Genomic DNA, 11,078 nt, shown 5'->3' on the forward strand with positions numbered 1-11,078 from the left:
ATAATTAACACACTGACTATGATCATTATATGTTTTTGTTATAACTGTAATATAAATCTGGTTAAATGCCCGTGATAAAGTTACCTTATCAAATATCACTTTATACACTTTATACACTTGACATAGTTTTGGCACCAAAAGATCTATAAATGTTTTATACCGCTCAAGAATATGCCCATCTTATCCTGGTATTTTACCACTTGCCATTTTAAAAATTATGTTTTTAATTCTACCTCAGATACAGGAGCAAATAAAAGTTGTTTTTCTGTATCATCTAAAGTTGGTTATACTAATTTTATTTTTAAAAGCCTCTATATCATCCTTCAGTACATTGTTTGATTTACTACAGGTAGTCCTCCCTTAACAAGGAGTCATTTTACAACTATTTGAATTTACAATGGCCAAAGAATTAGTGTTTTATAGCCTGTAAAGCAACCCCAGACATCATAAATGCCCCCATGTGGTCACATGAATAGATGTTGAGTAGATCAGACTTTATTACTTCCAGCATTCCACAGTCACATGACCACAATTCATACTGGTTTTTGCCAGTTTCTGGCAAAAAGGGCTATACAAATGAATGGATTTAGTTAATGACTTGGGCATTCACTTAATAACTGTGGCATTGACAATAACTGTGATGTTTGCCATTAAAAAAACCCTAACTTTACTTCCGGTCATGCAGGTACTTTCACTTACAATCCTAATGACTTACAACCATATTTCAAGGCTCAATAATGATCGTAAGACAAGCATTGCCTGTATATAATTCCATTTTTTTTAAAATTGTACTTTATAGCCATTGAAATTTTACACAGAAAAAGAATATCTTTTTGTAAGTCTGAATATCTGATACATTATTTGTAAATATTACAGATCTTACCTTTGAAATTATAAATGAATGCTGGTGATGAAAGAACATTTTTATATTTTCAGTTTCTTCAGAAGAATGCATTGTGTTCTTAGGAAGTTCTACAATAGTCCTCTTCATATTAAATCAAAAATATTAAATCTTCAGTTCACTAGGCCAGCACTTTAGATTTGTATGATTTGATGCCACAATCAGGAAGTCAAAGTTGCAAAAATAAATAAAGCCTTAAAGGAATTGTTTTAAATAAACCAAAAGGAAAGAGGGAAGGGAAATTTCATTAAATATATGGCAGTGAGAATCACCACTATTCACAGAAGCACAAGTAAGGATATATATTTGAAATATTCTCATTGATACTAAGAATTTTCTTAAAAATAAAATTTCCTTAAGAAGGAATTTAATCACATATTTCTGAAAATTAGAAGAATTTTAATCATAGAAATTTAGAAAAAGCTCACTTTCTTCCTTTAGAGAGAGAGATTAGAATGCAGTTTTTATTGGGGATGAGAGAACAGACTGATAATTACAGCAAGAACATGCTTTTAAAAGATGTTAAAAGATTTGAAACTCCAAAGAAGGGTGAAAATGATTTTGCAGATTTAAAACAGATTAAATATAATGTGATAATATAGCATTGTTGTTTTACAAATGGACTATACATATTTTTTTATTTAAAAATCTAGAGGTATTTTTATTGTGAGAGAACATATTTAATGAAAGCGAAATATAAAAGAAGAAATTTTAAATTATTTAACTATTTAGAATACATTAGTCTTTTCAAATGAAATCAGTTTGCAAGACAAACTATTGCCTTTTTCTTCTTCTAGATCCCATATTTCAATGTGAACTAATTATGGTGTTCTTCAAATTCTTCTGATATTCCATTTAATAAAGTAAAGACATGAGTTGACCTTTACTCCTTCTGAGACCATGGATATTCATGTTCTCTTCCTGGATGCAGTATTGTGCAATTACCATCAAAAATAATATTTTACAAGTATTTAAACAAAACTGTAATTCCACCCATTGGAAATAAATCTGCTGCAGCTTTGTCCTTCTTAGAAAAGAAGAATCTGCTATGGAGGAAAAGAAAGAATAGAATAGCTGCTCAACCTGTATCCATTTATACTCTCTAAGAGCAGGGATGTCAAACCTGTGGCCCGTGGGCTGATTGCGTCAGATGCTAGCCATGCTCATGCCCAGTTTAGCCCTCCTATTTAACATCTACATGAAACCGCTAGGTGAAATCATCCTATGATACGGTTTGGGATATCACCAATATGCAATGCGCTCTACATGGGGCTACCCTTGAAAAGTGTTTGGAGACTACAGTTGGTCCAGAATGCAGCTGCGCGAGCTATTGTGGGTGCACCTAGATACACCCACATTACACCAATTCTCCGCGAGCTGCACTAGCTCCCTATCGGTCTCCGGACACAATTCAAGGTGTTGGTTATTACCTTTAAAGCCCTACATGGCTTAGGGCCAGGCTATCTTCGAGACCGCCTTCTACCGCATAGCTCCCAACGACCGGTAAGATCCCACAGAGTTGGTCTCCTCCGGGTCCCGTCAGCTAAACAATGTCGGCTGGCGGGCCCACGGGGGAAGGCCTTCTCTGTGGCTGCCCCGGCTCTCTGGAACCAATTACCTTCTGAGGTCTGGACTGCCTCCACCCTATTGGCCTTCTGGAAAGCAGTGAAGACTCTGGCTTTTCTGGCAGGCCTGGGGCCATTGATCTCGCTGCTGCAATCTTGCGAGACACAGCTATGAATGGAGTGTATGGGTTTTTAATGTTTTTTTAAAAACAACTTTTATGGTATATTGTTTGCATTATTTTTTGTTGTAAGCCGCCCAAAGTTGGGCGGCATAGAAATGCAACAAATAAATAAATAAATAAATAAATAAATAAATAAATAAATAAATAAATAAATAAATAATAAATTGCAGATTGCAGCTGAAAATGAGTGGATCAGAGCAAATTATAGTTTGCTCAGATTTAATTAACTGGGCCAATAAACTATCGATTCAGCATAGGTTAAAGATAACTGTGCAGTTGCATCCTTCAGTTCACTAAGACAGTTGAGATCTGTTATTGGAAAACTGGCCAGAGCAAGACTGCCTGTTTTTCCACAATAGTAGCAATGAAGCTAAGAGAAGATTTAAAAGATACACCCAGTTTTAATGTATACTTTAAATTTTACTGGGATGATAAATTTTACTAGGATCACCAGGGTGAGGAAGCAGCAGAGAGTGCCTGATGCAAGGCAGAATATGCAATCCTCCTCACAAGCTGATAGAAACATTGATCCTGCTCCAGGTTTTACCCCAACTAGCTATACAACTGCACAACTAAAGTCATGAAGAAACCAAAGCATTAGTTGATAGGTCAATGGAATTCATACAAAGGCAGAGGAGATAGTTGGCAACTGCGCAGTTTGTTTAGCCCACTCTAAGGGAAGAGGACTAAGGCCACATTCCTCCTCACAACATAATGTGAGGTACCCTTTCAGATGATGCAATTGACTTTGACCCTATATTTCCTATGGTATTCCTGGCTGTAAAAAGCTCACCTTTAAAAGAATTAAAAATATATCCCTATTAAATTGTATATGGACAATCAAGGCCTTTGAACCTAATTGATCTTAATCCAAAAAGGTGTTTCATCCAGATTCATGGTCAACTTAATTACAGTGTATGTGTTATACAATCTGTTCATCAGGAGCAGCACCAAATCAAAAGGGTGAGTCACTACATTGTAATCAAACAGGCTACATCAGATAGTACCACATAATCAATTACAAGCAGGATATTGGATGTATCACAAAGTGCATCAGAGAAAAGGCTGTCTCTCTCCAAGGTGGAAAGCCACAGCAGTGCAAACTTGACAGCCTAACCTCATGGGTTCACCTCGGTCATCTCAGGTGCACTCCGCCTCCAGAAATCCCAGAAGCAACCTCTACTAAAGAAATTGTTCTAGGTTTTTGGGAAGTAAGCAGACGAGAGAAGAATAGTGAAGCTTTGACTAAGAAATCCTGAAGAGCTCTTAAGAAACATTTTAATAGATTTTTTAGGCAAATAGTCATCAGAGCAGTTTAACTGTGACATTTTGCTCCTGCAATTATTATTTAGCTTTTTTAATTGTACAGTTATTCTTTCCTTTCTCTACTTGCTTGCAGCAAAGCAAGGTTCTGCTAAAAACTGTATTCATGTTGGTAAGTGTGGTCTACCTGCAATTGTGAACACATTGGATGCAACAGCCACTGGGCCTATCTACCTACCAATAACTTTTATTTAACTTTAGTTCACTCCATAATTTTTTTCTGTACTTTTGAGGGAACAAATATACTTTATAGAAGTACCAGAGCAGTCTTTGGAGGTACTCCATAAACTGCCTCCAATGCATACACCAGTCAGCCTTTGTTTCTGTTTTTTGAAATATTTTTTATTGCTTTCTATCATGTATTTCCTTTCTATGTTGAGCAATGTGTTCTCTAGGTGTCCAAGGTGTTAACATACAAGCATATAAACATCATCATCATCATCATTATGATCATATATATAAACAAATATGTGGTAATATATAAATATGCGATAACATCAATCATATTATAACATATAATATCTTCCATTATAGTATCAATTATATAACCGTCAAAAATATTTACTCATCTGTTTTTCTTTCTCCTGTAAACCATATTTCACCTAATTCCATTCCTCTAATCTCAATATCTGTCATTTAACTATTTATAGAATAGTTCCATGTTATGAAATAGTCCGAGTCTGCTTTTCTTTTAATTTTTAGGGTTAACCTATCCATCTCTTCACATTCCAGAATTTTTTTGATTATAATATTGTCTGCAGGGGTTTTGGGGTTTTTCCAACATTGTGCAGTATGTGTAGAACCAAATATGTGTTACCCTTATTATAATTTCCTGGAAATATGCCCAACAAAAATATCTCAGTGTCACTGCGTTCTTGTATTTGTCAGCTGGGCTCCCATTCTGAGACTTACGGTAGACTGATCTGACATTCAGGTTTCAGATCTATTCGTTGTCCTATCATATTTTCCAGCCATATGTGTATTTTCTTTCAGTATTTTTTGGCTTTGGGGCATGTCCACCACATATGGTAGTATGAGCCTGGTGTCTGATTGCATTTCCAACATTTAACCAATTTGTTTTTATACATGTTCGCTAATCTTGCAGGTGAGTAATGCCATCTGTAAAACATTTTATAGAGGTTTTCTTTGTATGCTGTTGACATTGTAAGTTTATGATTTCTATTCCATAATTTCTTCCTTCCGGGTAGCAGACCAATATGGCGACTCTATATTGAACGCCGAGGACGAAGGGGCGATGTCCGGCCTTTTCGAGGGTGTTGGGGGGCCAGCTGACCATCTTACAACCCCCGCCCAGCAAGCTGAAGCATAGCTGACTCGATTGAGCCGTAGATGGAGCCAGAAGAACATCCGTCCGCCGTGGAGATGGTTAGGGATGGCGCGGCGGGCGGTAAATGGCAGCGAACATTGAAACCGGGGCCCAGCTGACTATCACAAACCAAATGGCTGTGGGGCTGGAGCGGTTGAGGCAACGGTCGGCGATGTTGCTGTGGTGGTGGCGGCGCAAGTGGCGCCGACGACGGTGCCTGGGCTGCCGAAAACTTGATTTGCTGCGGACTGGGCGCTGCGGGCGGCGCTGCGGGGGCGGCGGCCATGGCTACGGAGGCAGAGCTGACTAAAATGACACTCGCAACGGCGATGATGACAGCAACGGCAGCAACACCGGGAGGCTAGGCTACGAGGATGCCCTCTCTAGACGATGGAGAGGGCTTTGCTGCAAGCAGTTACCCCCCCCTTTGATGTAATGGGGAGGGGGCCTGGACATTCCCCTCCCCCATTTTTTGAAGTATTAGGGGAGAGGTTTTCAACTTAATCACCTGAATGGCCCTATCTGAAAGAGCACGGTAGTGGTGGGAGCTGAGAACTGAAGACATGATTCTTTTTGGTCTTCCCCTGACTGTTCCCCCCCCCCTTACTAGACCTAGGCCTAGTTTGGCCATTCAGCGAAAACTTGCAGCTGTTCGATCAGCTTATAGCCTTTATTTTAAACATCTTTTCCTCCTTGACTATCCTGGTTATCCTGATTATTTGATTTCATCTCTTCCGCCTGGATGCTCCACCTTGCTTTTTCAACCTTATCTTCGGATTTGCTGGTATCAGAAAGGGAGGAAGCATAGACATCGAGAGTCTTGAACAATTTATTTGTAATATTTATACAAGTGGATGGGATGGACCATCTTCTCCTTTGTCTCTGTAACTCTGGACTGGTCGCCGTGAGAGGGCGGTCATTGAGACTCTCATCCCCCTTTTTGACTAACTTATTTTAATCACAAGACTTCCCATCGCCGTAAGAGGGAGATGGTATTCCGATGTTCTAGTATATTAGCTTCCTTGTACAACTATCTCCTTTACCCTTTTTGTCTTAACCATCTGTTTTAAACCATCTTTAACACCTTAAGAAGAAAATGGCCTTTCATCGCCTCCAATTCTATCTCACCTCCGATGTATTCAATAACAGAGCTCCTAGCACTATGAGATTCCCCCCTCTTGCAAGTTTGGCCCTCCCAGTTATCTAGGACTGCCCTCGAGGACGGGTTTTGGAACCCCGAGAGGTGGTATGCTAAGAACCGGAAGCTTTGGGGGATTTTTTAGTTTTTCAAACTCTATTTTAAGGGGATCTGGGAGGAGGTTGGTTTCCAATGTAAATAATGAGGTTGGGGGGCCTCCCGGGAGGGGGATGGGTTGTATGGGTTCAGGGATTAACCCACGAGGGACGGGGTCTAGTCCAGCTGAAGAGCGCGGCGGAGGAGATGCAGAATCTGGGGTCAAGGAGAGGGTTAGAGCTTGTGCTGTTGATAGACATTACATCAGTACTGTAGGTGGGAGGGGCAGATATGGCGGGAGTAGGGGGCCACATCAAGTTGCGGGAGTGCGCGCTCGCTGTCTTCAAGCGGTGGCATGCTCCGGCCCCCAATGCTCTTCTCGTTCCCCAGGTGGCAAAGACCCTCAGGCCCTGGGCCTTCGGCTGATGCTATGCAATGCCAGGTCCGTGGTAAATAAAGCCCCCCTCATTTGTGATCTTGTTCAGGAGGGGGGAGTGGACCTGGTGGGTATTACGGAGACCTGGTTGGGCCAGGAGGGGGGGTCCCTCTCATAGAGATGTGCCCACCCGGTTTCTGGGCATTTCATCAGCCAAGGTCACAGGGGAGGGGAGGGGGGGTGGCAGTTATCATTAAAGAGGGTCTTGGTCTGAGGGAGGCCACTGTTCCTCAGACAGCCGGATATGAGTCCCTCCTTGTGAAGTGGGGTCATGGGGTGAAGATGGGCCTGCTGGTTACTTACCTGGCTCCCTCCACATGGCAGCAGCCTTGCCTGAACTACTCAACATTATAGCCGCGGTGGCGGTTGATACCCCTAGGCTTATGGTCATGGGGGATTTCAACCTGCCATCCATTGGTGAGGCGTCTGAGGTGGCTCAGGAGTTCATGGCTTCCATGACGGCCATGGACCTGACCCAATTAGTTCATGGCCCTACTCACATGGGAGGAAACACGCTGGTCAGTGGCTGAGTGGTCTCGAGATAGGGGATATAGCGATCGAGCCCTTGTCATGGTCAGATCACTCCCTCCTTCGCTTTGACCTTCGAACCGCCACACCCCACTGCAGGGAGGCGGAACCGATGAGGTGGTTCCGCCCCAGGTGCCTGATGGATCCGGATAGGTTCCAGACAGAGTTTGGGCCATTTCCTGAGGCTCTGGCACACAGCTCAACTGAAGACCTAGTGGCCGCCTGGGATAGGGCGGCCGCTGGAGCTTTAGACCGGGTCGTGCCTTTGCGGCCTCTAACCCGGCGTCGATCTCACCTGGCTCCCTGGTTCACCGAGGAGCTGAGGGAGATGAAATGCTGGAAAAGACGCCTGGAGAGCAGTTGGAGGGCCAGCCATTCTGAATCTGACCGAACACTGGTAAGATCTCATATTAAGACCTACCTGGTGGCAATAAAAGCGGCAAAATGTAACTATTTCTCCGCTCTTATTGCATCATCAGATAATCGCCCAGCCGCCCTGTTTAGGGTGACCCACTCCCTGCTCCACCAGGAAGCGCGGGAGGACCCCTTGGAGGGTAGAGCCGAGGACTTTGTACAATATCTGTATGACAAAATCGCTCAGATTCGGGAAAATTTGGACTCTGACTGGGTAGATTCAGGAAGGAGGATGGAGGCAAGTCTTGAGAATATTACCTGGGAAGAATTTGATTCTGTGACTCCGGAAAATGTGGACAAGATACTGGGCAGACTGAGCGCAGCCACATGTTTATTGGCCCTGTGTCCCTCCTGGCTGGTGCTGGCCTCTCGGGAGGTTACACGAGGCTGGCTCCAGGGGATTATAAATGCTTCCTTGAGGGAGGGTGCCTTCCCCGCTGCCTAGAAAGAGGCGGTGGTGAAGCCTCTCCTCAAGAAGCCTTCCCTGGACCCAGCAGTGTTGGCTAATTACCGTCCAGTCTCCAACCTTCGCTTCGTTGCGAAGGTTGTTGAGAGTGTGGTAGCGCGACAGCTTCCTCAGTACTTGGATGAATCAGCTTATCTAGATCCATTCTAGTCGGGCTTCAGGCCTGGATACAGCACAGAAACGGCATTGGTCGCATTGGTAGATGATCTCTGGAGGGCCCGGGACAGGGGTTGCTCCTCTATCCTGGTCCTATTAGACCTCTCAGCAGCTTTTGATACCATCTACCATGGTATCATGCTGCACCAGTTGGAAGAGTTAGGGGTGGGGGGCACCATGTTGCAGTGGTTCTCCTCCTTTCTCTCTGATCGGTCGCAGTCTGTGTTGACAGGGGGGCAGAGGTCGACCCCGAGGCCCCTTGTATGTGGGGTGCCACAGGGGTCGGTTCTCTCACCCCTTCTGTTCAACATTTATGTGAAGCCGCTGGGTGAGATCATCCATGGTTTTGGGGTGAAGTATCATCAGTATGCTGATGATACTCAGCTATACATCTCCACCCCGGACCATCCCAATGATGCCCTTAAAGTGATGTCCCAGTGCCTGGAGGCTGTACAGATCTGGATGGGGAGGAACAGACTCAGGCTCAACCCATCCAAGACCGAGTGGCTGTGGTTTCCAACGTCCCGATATAGTCAATTGGTGCCATCACTGACTATTGGGGATGAGTCATTGCCCCCCACGGAGAGGGTTCGCAACTTAGGCGTCCTCTTGGACTCACGGCTGTCTTTAGAAGAACACTTGACGGCTGTGGCTGGGAGGTCTTTTTATCAGGTTCGCCTGATTCGCCAGTTGCGTCCCTTTCTGGATCGGGACTCGTTAAAAACGGTCACTCATGCCCTCGTCACTTCACGCCTGGACTACTGTAATGCTCTCTACATGGGGCTCCCCTTGAGGAGCACCCGGAGGCTCCAGCTGGTCCAGAATGTGGCCGCGCGGGTAGTTATGGGAGCAGCAGGGCGCTCCCATGTGGCTCCCCTCCTGCGCGAGCTGCACTGGCTCCCTGTGGTCTTCCGGGTGCACTTCAAGGTCTTAGTTACCACCTTTAGAGTGCTCCATGGCTTAGGACCGGGGTACTTACGAGACCACCTTCTGCCACCAATAGCCTCTCACCGCCCAGTACACTCCCATAGAGAGGGGCTTCTCAGGGTGCCGTCAGCCAAACAATGTCGACTGGCAGCCCCCAGAGGGAGAGCCTTTTCTGTGAGGGCACCCACCATCTGGAACGAGCTCCCCCCAGAGATACAGAAGATTCCGGATCTGCACACTTTCCGCCGTGCCCTCAAAACATTCCTGTTTCAGCAGGCCGGCCTGGCCTAACTTTCCCTTTATATTACTTTTTGATTTTATTTTAAACTGGGATGTCTTGAATTATCTAGGACCAGAATGTTTAGTATATTTTAATTGGTTTTTTTTATTATTAACGTTTGTATTACATGTATTTTTATCGTTCGCTGTTCACCGCCCTGAGTCCCTTAGGAATAGGGCGGTATATAAATTTAATTAATAAATAAATAAATAAATAAATAAATAAATAAATAAATAAATAAATAAATAAATAAATATGCACCAAAGACAAATTCCTTGTGTGTCCAATCACACTTGGCCAATAAAGAATTCTATTCTATTCTATTCTATTCTATTCTATTCTATTCTATTCTATTCTATTCTATTCTATTCTATTCTATTCTATTCTATTCTATTCTATCACCAGCATCTCTTATGTCTGCTTATTTAATTTGGCTGATTTGACTGTGTAGACAAGATGCTTTCAATTCACTTCATTCATTCATTCATTCATTCATTCATTCATTCATTCATTCATTCATTCATTTCCCAGTCTCTGGCTATTTCACTTCTAGGGTCCTAGAACTGATGTTTCTGACTGACTACTGGGGTATGAGGTGGATGTGAGATGGGTACATTGCCGATGAATGTCCCATTTTGGGGATGGTTGCTGAATTCTCCAGGGCTGAGTTGGTGACCAGATCTTATCCCCAACAGACAGAATGAACCCCAATTGAACTTGGTGAATCACAAATTGTTAAAACTTTTCCTTGATCTAGCCCAAGGACTTTCCTATGGCCTGAGCAATGCTTGATCAGAAAATGAAAGGAAAGAAATGAGGATGTTATTTATATTTGCATCAATACCCAGCCAGTAGTCAATACAGTAAATTCTCCAGTTTGAAGGCCATAGATTCCTAAGGAGATTTTACTGAGAGAGAGGTTATTATTGAGTGTAGATTAAGAGAGTTATAGAGGAAAAGAAAAAATGCTGCATCATGACCCTTCAATTTGTCAGAAACCCATTGAAAGGACACAGTGGAGCTAGCTTACTCCATTCTCATTTCTTTCGGTTACACCAAGATTCAAACTGTCCTGTCACCTTTTAATATTTTTTCAAAGGAGCTGCAGATATCAGACCCTAACCTGAACAAGAAGCAAAAGACAAAGTGACATGAAATCAAGATCCAATGTCAGGTGCTGATATGGATAAAAGGGATATTTACTTTAGAAGCACTTCCGTTGGTTACTGAAGCTCCTTTCTATTAGCAGCATCTTCTCTAGAAGATCCAGAGGGACTACAAAAGAGTGGTTATTATTCTTTTGTGTACCAACACCATGCTTTACTTTGTTTTAATTTAA

General features: G+C 43.1%; 1 pseudogene; it reads left to right on the forward strand.

Moving 5' to 3' along the window:
- LOC139316733 (acetylserotonin O-methyltransferase-like) overlaps positions 1-11,078 on the forward strand; it is a 170,005-nt pseudogene that overhangs the window by 128,672 nt on the left and 30,255 nt on the right.

This window comes from Pituophis catenifer, unplaced genomic scaffold (genome assembly GCF_029215685.1).
Source record: "Pituophis catenifer annectens isolate HBS135680 unplaced genomic scaffold, rPitCat1.0.hap2 SCAF_4, whole genome shotgun sequence".
NCBI classification, from domain to species: domain Eukaryota; kingdom Metazoa; phylum Chordata; class Lepidosauria; order Squamata; family Colubridae; genus Pituophis; species Pituophis catenifer.